Consider the following 12,968-nt stretch of genomic DNA (forward strand, 5'->3'; position numbering starts at 1 on the left):
ACACAAATGTCTACAAGAATGTGTCGACACAAATATGTCCATACAAATATGTCTACATAATTATGTCCACACAAATATATATACACAAATATGTCTACACAAATATGTCTACAAAAATATATCCACACAAATATGTCTACACAAATATGTCAACACAAATGTATCTACACAAATATGTCTACAAGAATGTGTCGATACAAATATGTCAACACAAATATATATCCACACAAATATGTCTACACAAATATATCTACACAAATATGTCCACACAAATATATCCACACAAATATGTCTACACAAATATGTCTACATAAATATATCTACACAAATATGTCTACACAAATATATCTACACAAATATGTCTACACAAATATGTCAACACAAATATATCTACAAAAATATGTCTACAAGAATGGGTCGACACAAATATGTCCAAACAAATATATCCACACAAATATGTCTACATAATTATGTTTACACAAATATATCTACACACACATGTGTCTACATAAATATATCTACACAAATATGTCTACAAAAATGTGTCGACACAAATATGTCCACACAAATATATCCACACAAATATGTATACACTAATATATCTACACAAATATGTCTACACAAATATATCTACACAAATATGTCTACACAAATATGTCCACACAAATATGTATACACTAATATATCTACAAAATTATGTTTACACAAATATGTCTATATAAATATATGTACACAAATATGTCTACACAAATATGTCCACACAAATATGTCAACACAAATGTATCTACACAAATATGTCTACAAGAATGTGTCGACACAAATATGTCTACACAAATATGTCTACACGATTATATCTACACAAATATGTCTACACAAATATGTCCACACAAATATATCCACACAAATATGTCTACACAATTATATCTACACAAATATGTCTACACAAATATGTCCACACAAATATATCCACACAAATATGTCTACACAAATATGTCTACACGAATATATCTACACACATATGTCTACACAAATATGTCCACACAAATATATATCTACACAAATATGTCTACACAAATATGTCAACACAAATATATCTACACAAATATGTCTACAAGAATGTGTCGACACAAATATGTCCACACACATATGTCTACACAAATATATATACACAAATATGTCTACACAAATATGTCTACAAAAATATGTTTACACAAATATGTCTACATAAATATATCTACACAAATGTCTACACAAATATGTCTACACAAATATGTCTACAAGAATGGGTCGACACAAATATGTCCAAACAAATATATCCACACAAATATGTCCAAACAAATATATCCACACAAATATGTCTACATAATTATGTCCACACAAATATATCTACACACACACATATGTCTACATAAATATATCTACACAAATATGTCTACAAAAATGTGTCGACACAAATATGTCCACACAAATATATCCACACAAATATGTATACACTAATATATCTACATAAATATATCTACACAAATTGGTCTACACAAATATGTCAACACAAATGTATCTACACAAATATGTCTACAAGAATGTGTCGACACAAATATGTCTACACAAATATATCCACACAAATATGTCTACACAAATATATCTACACAAATATGTCTACACAAATATGTCCACACAAATATATCCACACAAATATGTCTACACAAATATGTCTACATAAATATATCTACACAAATATGTCAACACAAATATATTTACACAAATATGTCTACAAGAATGGGTCGACACAAATATGTCCAAACAAATATGTCCACACAAATATATCCACACAAATATGTATACACTAATATATCTACACAAATATGTCTACACAAATATGTCTACATAAATATATCTACACAAATATGTCTACACAAATATGTCCACACAAATATATCCACACAAATATGTATACACTAATATATCTACACAAATATGTCTACACTAATATGTCTACATAAATACATCTACACAAATTGGTCTACACAAATATGTCCACACAAATATGTCAACACAAATGTATCTACACAAATATGTCTACAAGAATGTGTCGACACAAATATGTCTACACAAATATATCCACACAAATATGTCTACACAAATATGTCTACACAAATATATCTACACAAATATGTCTACACGAATATGTCCACACAAATATATCCACACACATATGTCTACATAAATATATCTACACAAATATGTCTACAAAAATGTGTCGACACAAATATGTCCACACAAATATATCCACACAAATATGTATACACTAATATGTCTACATAAATATATCTACACAAATTGGTCTACACAAATATGTCAACACAAATGTATCTACACAAATATGTCTACAAGAATGTGTTGACACAAATATGTCTACACAAATATATCCACACAAATATGTCTACACAAATATATCTACACAAATATGTCTACACAAATATGTCCACACAAATATATCCACACAAATATGTCGACACAATTATGTCTACATAAATATATCTACACAAATATGTCAACACAAATATATTTACACAAATATGTCTACAAGAATGGGTCGACACAAATATGTCCACACAAATATATCAACACAAATATGTATACACTAATATATCTACACAAATATGTCTACACAAATATGTCTACACAAATATGTCCACACAAATATATCCAAACAAATATGTCTACACAAATATGTCTACACAAATATGTCTACACGAATATATCTACACAAATATGTCCACACAAATATATATCTACACAAATATGTCTACACAAATATGTCAACACAAATATATCCACACAAATATGTCTACAGGAATGTGTCGACACAAATATGTCCACACAAATATGTCTACATAATTATGTCTACACAAATATATCCACACACATATGTCTACACAAATATATATACACAAATATGTCTACACAAATATGTCTACAAAAATATGTTTACACAAATATGTCTACATAAATATATCAACACAAATGTCTACACAAATATGTCTACACAAATATATCTACACAAATATGTCCACACAAATATGTTAACACAAATATATCTACACAAATATGTCTACAAGAATGGGTCGACACAAATATGTCCAAACAAATATATCCACACAAATATGTCTACATAATTATGTCCACACAAATATATCTACACACACACATATGTCTACATAAATATATCTACACAAATATGTCTACAAAAATGTGTCGACACAAATATGTCCACACAAATATATCCACACAAATATGTATACACCAATATGTCTACATAAATATATCTACACAAATTGGTCTACACAAATATGTCCACACAAATATGTCAACACAAATGTATCTACACAAATATGTCTACAAGAATGTGTTGACACAAATATGTCTACACAAATATATCAACACAAATATGTCTACACAAATATATCTACACAAATATGTCCACACAAATATATCCACACAAATATGTCCACACAATTATGTCTACATAAATATATCTACACAAATATGTCAACACAAATATATTTACACAAATATGTCTACAAGAATGGGTCGACACAAATAAGTCCAAACAAATATGTCCACACAAATATATCAACACAAATATGTATACACTAATATATCTACACAAATATGTCTACACAAATATGTCTACATAAATATATCTACACAAATATGTCTACACAAATATGTCCACACAAATATATCCACACAAATATGTATACACTAATATATCTACACAAATATGTCTACACTAATATGTCTACATAAATACATCTATACAAATTGGTCTACACAAATATGTCCACACAAATATGTCAACACAAATGTATCTACACAAATATGTCTACAAGAATGTGTCGACACAAATATGTCTACACAAATATATCCACACAAATATGTCTACACAAATATGTCTACACAAATTTATCTACACAAATATGTCTACACAAATATGTCCACACAAATATATCCACACAAATATGTCTACACAAATATGTCTACACAAATATATCTACACACATATGTCTACACAAATATGTCTACACAAATATATCTACACAAATGTGTCAACACAAATATATCCACACAAATATGTCTACACGAATGTGTCGACACAAATATGTCCCCACAAATATGTCTACATATATATGTCTACACAAATATATCCACACACATATGTCTACACAAATAAATATACACAAATATGTCTACACAAATATGTCTACACAAATATGTTTACACAAATATATCTACACAAATATGTCCATACAAATATGTCTACACAAATATATCTACACAAATATGTGTACACAAATATGTCAACACAAATATATCTACACAAATATGTCTACAAGAATGGGTCTACACAAATATGTCCACACAAATGTATCCACACAAATATGTCTACACTAATATATCTACACAAATATTTCCACACACATATGTCTACAAAAATATATCTACACAAATATGTCCACACAAATATGTCTACACAAATATATCTACACAAAAATGTGTACACAAATATGTCAACACAAATATATTTACAGAAATATGTCTACAAGAATGGGTCGACACAAATATGTCCACACAAATATATCCACACAAATATGTCTACATAATTATGTCTACACACATATATCTACACACATATGTCTACATAAATATGTCTACACAAATATGTCTACACAAATACGTGTACAGAAATATGTTTACACAAATATGTCTACATAAATATATCTACACAAATATGTCTACACAAATATGTCCACACAAATACGTCAACACAAATATATCTACACAAATATGTTTACAAGAATGTGTCGACACAAATATGTCCACACAAATATATCCACACAAATATGTCTACATAATTATGTCTACACAAATATATATACACAAATATACTGTATATACACAAATATGTCTACACTAATATGTCTACACAAATATGTCTACACAAATATATACACACAAATATGTCTATACTAATATGTCTACACAAATATGTCTACAAAAATATATCCACCCAAATATATTTACACAAATATATCTCCACAGAGTTTGCATGTCCCAATGATCCAAGGAGCCAAGTTGGCCGGGGGCTTCTATGCCCCCTGGTAGGGTCTCCCAAGACAAACTGGTCCTAGGTGAGGGATCAGACAAAGAGCAGCTCCAAGACCTTTATGAAAAAGACCAAACGAGGACTCAGATTTCCCTAGCCCAGACGCGGGTCACCGGGGGCCCCCCTCTGGAGCCAGGCCCGGAGGTGGGGCACAATGGCGAGCGCCTGGTGGAGGCGACGTGGGTCCCCCTCCAATGGGCTTACCACTCATGGAAGGGGGTTTAGAGGTGAGCTGGGCAGCAGCCGAAAGCAGGGCACTTGGCGGTCCGATCCTCGGCTACATAAACTAGCTCTTGGGACATGGACCGTCACCTCGCAGGGGAAGAAGGAGCCTGAGCTAGTGCGCGAGGTGGAGAAGTTCCGGCTAGATATAGTCAGACTCACAATCACAACCAGTTCTCTCGAGAGGGGCTGGACTCGTTTTCACTCTGGCATTGCACGCAGCGAGAGGCGACGGGCTGGGGCGGCTCAAAGACTGCACGTTGGAGTTCAACCCAGTCGACGAGAGTGTAGCTTCCCTCCACTTTCGGGTGGGGGGACGGGTCCTGACTGTTGTTTGTGCTTACGCACCAAACAGAAGCTCAGAGTACCCACCCTTTTTGGATACACTCAAGGGAGTACTGGAGAGTGATCCCCGGGTGATCCCCCGGGTGATTCCCTCATTCTGCTGGGTGACTTCAACGCCCATATTGGCAACAACAGTGAAACATGGAGAAGAGTGATTGGGAAGATCCATCCATCTTTTTCCGCTTATCCGAGGTCGGGTCGCGGGGGCAGCAGCCTAATCAGGGAAGCCCAGACTTCCATCTCCCCAGCCACTTCGTCCAGCTCATCCCGGGGGATCCTGAGGCGTTCCCAGGCCAGCCGAGAGACATAGTCTCGGCAATGTGTCATGGGTTCCCCCCGTGGCCTCTTACCGGTCGAACGTGCCCTAAACACCTCCCCAGGGAGGCTTCCGGGTGGCATCCTGACCAGATGCCCGAACCACCTCATCTGGCTCCTCTTGATGTGGAGGAGCAGCCGCTTTACTTTGAGCTCCTCCCGGATGACAGAACTTCTCACCCTATCTCTAAGGGAGAGCCCTGCCACATGACGGAGGAAACTCATTTTGTTCGCTTGTACCCGTGATCTTGTCCTTTTGGTCATAACCCAAAGATCATAACCATAGGTGAGGATGGGAACGTAGATGGACCGGTAAATTGAGAGCTTTGCCTTCCGGCTCAGCTCCTTCTTTACCACAATGGATCGATACAGCGCCCACAATCCTGAAGATGCTGTACCGACCCGCCTGGGGCATGATCTCTTCACCAACCCGGAGATGGCACTCCACCCTTTTTCCTTGCGGGAACCATGGACTCAGACTTGGAGGTGCTGATTCTCATCTCAGTCGCTTCACACTCGGCTGCGAACCGATCCAGTGCGAGTTAAAGATCCCGGCCAGAAGAAGCCATCAGGACCACATCATTTACAAAAAGCAGAGACGTAATCCTGCAGCCACCAAATCGGATCCCCTCAACAACCTGACTGCGCTTAGAAAAGTCTGACCATAAAAGTTACGAACAGAATCAGTGACACAGGGCAGCCCTGGCTCACCTCACTGAAAACGAATCATTATTTGACCCGGCAGGCAATGCGGACCAAGCTCTGACACTGATCATACAGGGAGCAGACCGCCACAATCAGACAGTCCGATACCCCATACTCACTGAGCACTCCCACAGGACTTCCCAAAGGACACAGTTGAATGCCTTCTCCAAGTCCACAAAGCACATGTAGACTGGTTGGGCAAACTCCCATGCACCCTCAAGGACTCTGCCAAGAGTATAAAGCTGGTCCACAGTTCCACGACAAAGACGAAAACCACACTGTTCCTCCTGAATCCGAGGTTCGACAATCCCATGTAGCCTCCTCTCCAGTACACCTGAATAGACCTTACCGGGAAGTTCTGAGGAGTGAGTGTGATCCCACAATAGTTGGAACACACCCTTCGGTTCCCCTTCCCAAAGAGAGGAACCACCACTCCGGTCTGCCAATCCTGAGGTATCACCCCTGATGTCTATGCAATGTTGCAGAGTCTTGTCAACCAAGACAGCCCCACAGCATTCAGAGCCTCAAGGAACTCCGGGCTGATCTCGTCCACCCACAGGGCCTTGCCACCGAGGAGCTTTTTAACTATATGTACATAATGTTGGGGTGGTATAGCTCGGTTGGTAGAGCGGCGGTGCCAGCAACTTGAGGGTTGCAGGTTCGATACCCGCTTCCGCCATCCTAGTCACTGCCGTTGTGTCCTTGGGCAAGACACTTTACCCACCTGCTCCCAGTGCCACCCACACTGCTTTAAATGTAACTTAGATATTGGGTTTCACTATGTAAAGCGCTTTGAGTCACTAGAGAAAAAGCGCTATATAAATATAATTCACTTCACTTCACACTAATGTAAATTGTGTACATAATGTAAATAATGTACATCATGTATATAATAATGTAAATAATATACATACAAATGTAAATCATGTATATACGAATGCAAGTAATGTACACAATATAATGTACATAATGTAAATCATGTAAATTGTGTACATAATGTAAATAATGTACATATACATGTAAATAATGTACATATTAATGTAAATAATGTACATAATGCACATTATGTACATGTACAGGATACGCATGTAGCCACTACTCTCTGAATGCTGTTTACTCTGCTGTTGTTGTCTTGTGACGCAGTTGTCAATGTAATGATGTCATGATGTAAATTGTGTACATAATGTAAATAATGTACATATACATGTAAATAATGTACATATTAATGTAAATAATGTACATAATGCACATTATGTACATGTACAGGATACGCATGTAGCCACTACTCTCTGAACGCTGTTTACTCTGCTGTTGTTGTCTTGTGACGCAGTTGTCAATGTAATGATGTCATGATGGTCCCACCTTGTCCAGGGACCATGACACTCCTTCATTTCAGTCATCCAATAAAAAAACAAAACTCATCTGTTTTCACTCATTTTTGAGGCTAGGCTGGCACCATCTAGGATGAGTCTGGAACCTTGTTTACAAAAACTATGGGTTAGGGTTAGGGTTAGGGTAGGGTTAGGGTTAGGGTTAGGGTTTTGTACATACTGTATATTGGCTCTAAGCTGCAGGTGTTTACATTGAAACATAAATTAGACACAGCATTGTAATTACAGTAAGTACTTTTGTAATATTGTAAAGAAAATGTAATAATAATGGAGGACATTGATGTACGATACATGGTTCCCATGTGGTCCACATCAGATATGCGTCACATACGGCAAAAACCCCAACCCTGCACGGATATCCGCAGATCGCATGGCAAAACATTTACATTTTAATTAGTTGAGTCTTTATTTAGCTCATTTCCATCTGCAGTCCCTGGTTACCTAAATTAAAGATGTACAAAACCATGCAATAAAATCATACTATAACATGTAATCAAATTAAGAAAATACATAATATGCCCTTTCATTGACACACACTTATACATTACAACCACCCCTCCTTTACATCAAAACACAGACAATACACACTCTTGTTCACATTTGTCGTCATTTGTAAAAACAACCATGATTTTAACACACACACCTCAAAGCTTACAACAAAATGTTCTCATGCATAAATATAATACAAATGTCAATCATAGTGTCCACCTTATTGACCGTGTGAGCAGCTTTGATTGCTCCAGAGACACTTTTTAACTTCAATTGTGAATGAAGACTTTTCAAGTTTGTTGTGAGGTCGTCCCACTCCTTTATCGTTTTGTATGAAAAGGCTGATTGTGCTTGTGTGTTTCTAGTTGTCGCAGCAGATGCAAACTGGACAAAGTGCTTAAGTGGCGCTAGTGCAGTGTTATTTACGATTCGACGGCCCATTTGTGTTGATGCTAATCTTTGAATGTTGTCAAAATTCAACAGTCTATATGTTAGAATAATTGCATATTTCAGATGAAATATGAATTTGGATGAAAAGAGCACAGCTCCCTCCCCACATTCTCAGCACATTCTACAGAGGCACTATAGAGAGCCTGCTGACCAACAGCATCTCTGTCTGGACTGGAGCCTGCAATGCCTCAGACTGGAAGTCTCTCCAGAGAGTGGTGAGGACGGCGGAAAAGATCATCAGGACTCCTCTTCCTCTTATCCAGGAGATGGCAAAAAGCAGCTGCCTGACCAGGGCTCAAAAAATCTGCAAAGACTCCTCCTACCCCCACCAAGGACTGTTTTCACTGCTGGACTCTAGAAAGAGGTTCCGCAGCATCCGAAGCAGAACCTCCAGGTTCTGTAACAGCTTCTTGACTCTTGAACGCATCATAATTAAATTATCCCCTCAACTCCCCCCAAAATGGATTAACTCGCTGGAATAAAAAAGACAATATAACATACATCCATAAACGTGGACGCATGTGAAAAAGTGCAATATATTTATCTGTACAGCAATCTATTTATTTATTTATATATATTTATTTATTTTATTTATATTTATATATTATTTATATATATTTATTTATTTATATATGCACCTTATTGCTTTTTTATCCTGCACTACCATGAGCTTATGTAACGGAATTTCGTTCTTATCTGTACTGTAAAGTTCAAATTTGAATGACAATAAAAAGGAAGTCTAAGTCTAAGTCTAAATCTATTATAAGTTATCACACAACTCTTATGCTTAGCCTCTTAAGGCCCAAGTTGTTTGTTTACATGCTTTTTTTTAATTTATCTTTGCTATTTGGGCTTATTGGACCCTAATTCGAATAAAAAACTAAAAATGATCTTTTTATATGATGTACTTAGTCCATAAGTACACAAATGTGTACTTCATGTTTAGTGACATGCTAATTCTTATTTTAACACTTTTTTTTTTTTTCAAAATTCCATTGTATGTTATACTCTTCTGACACCACCAGATGGCAGTATAAGTGTCCACATAAGTGGCCAGAAGACCCCAATTCAGTAGTGTACACAATTTTGGCAATAAGAGCTAAAAGGTGCTGTCCACGCATGTGGCCAAAAAGTCGCCTCGCCACAGATGTTTCCTGTCTTTCAGCTTGCTAACAGCCAAAGGACGAACCAGCACCTCAACGAAGAGAAGTCATATCAACAGCAAGCAGACAAAGCAGACAGGGCACAATTACAAGGCCCCCCCCAGCACACTCCGTTCTGAATAATCACGTAATGCGCGTACTGAGCGGCTCGCATAATGTGTGACCCCCCCGTTTAGAAGCAGCCTCAACGATGTGACTAGGGAACGTCCTAAACTGAATAAATAGAGGAGCGCGAGGACTGTTCCTCAGAGCGTAGGGTGAGACTGTAACTGAGTGTGCGGCTCCATGCATTCTCCTCATGAGCAAAATTGAACGCTGTCTCTGCCTGATTCCTTGCTTGTTGTTCTGTTTAATAGAGATTTCGGTGCGAATACCTGACACCATATTTTTGAAGAACTAAACGGTGATGGTGGTGTTGTGGTTTTCGGTCAAGGGTTTGGAGCGGCTGTTTGTGCAAGGTTTCCAAATCGCCTCAGTGTCATTTTGCTTGCCTGGGACCAAAATGTTACACAAAAATAAAAACAAGACATGATTGCAATAAAATAAGTTTGAGCTGCGTTAAACAAATTCCTGACACATTTGAACATGTTGTATCTTTTTAAAAACCTAGGGTTGGGTCTAAAATGACGCCCAGGTAACAATAATCACTAAAAATTTGTATTATTTCCTCATTAACAGTTATTTTTGGAAAGGATGACATTTATATTTGTTTACAAAATACATTGCTACCGTTTTCTTAAAGTTAATGTAAGACTAGAGTCATGTAGCCATCTTGCCAACCTTCTCCATGGCTGCTGTAGGTTTTTTCTTTACTGGTGTGGAGGGGGGCGTGGTCTGCGGGCCTGCCGCGGAGAGGGGTGTGTAAAGACCGGCCTCGAAGCCAGCAGCAGGTGAGTGGATTGCCCAGCTGGGGCTGGTTATCTAATCACCTGTCGCCCCTTATTAGCAGCAGCCGGACCGAGACACGTTGTTGGAGTTGGAGTTGCTGGTGAGCAGACGCACGGACACGCACAGAGAGAGACACGCCGGACTGGAAATTCAAACATATATTGCTAGAAAGCAAGCCACCCCCTGGGGTTTATGTCAATAAATGACTTGATTCAAACTGTCTACCAAACTCCCGAAGATCTGTCGGCGTCAGGAGAAGCCACCACAAGAGGAACACCTCTACAACTGGTAAATCTGTCAATCAAAACCAATGCATCCATCCATCCATCCATCCATGGTCTATTTGTGTGTCACGTGGTGCACACGTTAGAGGTTCAGCATGTCAATCTCACAACTCACCATTCAGTCGGATTCTCCGGGTGATGATTCCATTCAGAGTCAATTCTCGATTTAACATAATTCAAACTGATTATCGCAAAATATAATTTGCTATATAAATGATAAAAAACACCTTTTTAAAACTGGTTACAGGTTAGCTAATTGGGAACAGGTGGGTGCCATGATTGGGCATAAAAGCAGCTTCCATGAAATGCTCAGTCTTTCACAAACAAGGATGGGGCGAGGGTCACCACTTTGTCAACAAATGTGTGAGCAAATTGTCCAACAGTTTAAGGACTACATTTCTCAACCAGGTATTGCAATCCTACAGTAATACCAGGAACACAATCCTACAATAATACCAAGAACACAATCCTACAGTAATACCAGCAACAGAATCCTACAGTAATACCAGGAACACAATCATACAGTAATACCAGGAACACAATCATACAGTAATACCAGGAACACAATCATACAGTAATACCAGCAACACAATCCTGCAGTAATACCAGCAACACAATCCTACAGTAATACCAGCAACACAATCATACAGTAATACCAGGAACACAATCATACAGTAATACCAGGAACACAATCCTACAGTAATACCAGCAACACAATCCTACAGTAATACCAGCAACACAATCATACAGTAATACCAGCAATAGAATCATACAGTAATACCAGGAACACAATCATACAGTAATACCAGGAACACAATCCTACAGTAATACCAGGAACACAATCATACAGTAATACTAGGAACACAATCATACAGTAATACCAGAACACAATCCTACAGTAATACCAGGAACACAATCTTACAGTAATACCAAGAACATAATACTACAGTAATACCAGGAACACAATCCTACAGTAATACCAGCAACACAATCCTACAGTAATACCAGAACACAATCCTACAGTAATACTAGGAACACAATCATACAGTAATAACAGGAACACAATCCTACAGTAATACCAGGAACACAATCCTACAGTAATACTAGGAACACAATCATACAGTAATACCAGGAGTACAATCCTACAGTAATACCAGGTATTGCAAGGAATTTAGGGATTTCACCATCTACGGCAGGGGTCCTCAAGTACAAATCTTGAAGGTCCACAAATGTTTTTTTGAAACAGGCTGGGTCCGTTTATTATCGGTCAAGCTTATATAATAGCAGGAGGTAGGTAGTTTAACATTTTCTTAAAATTAACAAAAATAAAATAAATATCCAATAAAATACATGAAATATTTTCTTTGAAACAAAAATAAATAAGAACTTTGAAAAAATGTGTCCTCTGCATTTGACCCATCCCTTGATCACCCCCTGGGAGGTGAGGGGAGCAGTGGGCAGCATCGGCGCTGCGCCCGGGAATCATTTTTGGTGATTTAACCCCCAATTCCAACCCTTGATGCTGAGTGCCAAGCAGGGAAGAATGCTG

At 37.6% G+C, this 12,968-nt stretch overlaps 1 protein-coding gene across 2 annotated transcripts in view; it reads right to left on the reverse strand.

The window, feature by feature from the left end:
* The window catches only part of htr1fa (5-hydroxytryptamine (serotonin) receptor 1Fa), a 131,796-nt gene that overhangs the window by 39,518 nt on the left and 79,310 nt on the right, over nucleotides 1-12,968 (reverse strand). The window lies entirely within an intron of this gene.

This window comes from Nerophis lumbriciformis, linkage group LG13 (assembly GCF_033978685.3).
Source record: "Nerophis lumbriciformis linkage group LG13, RoL_Nlum_v2.1, whole genome shotgun sequence".
NCBI classification, from domain to species: domain Eukaryota; kingdom Metazoa; phylum Chordata; class Actinopteri; order Syngnathiformes; family Syngnathidae; genus Nerophis; species Nerophis lumbriciformis.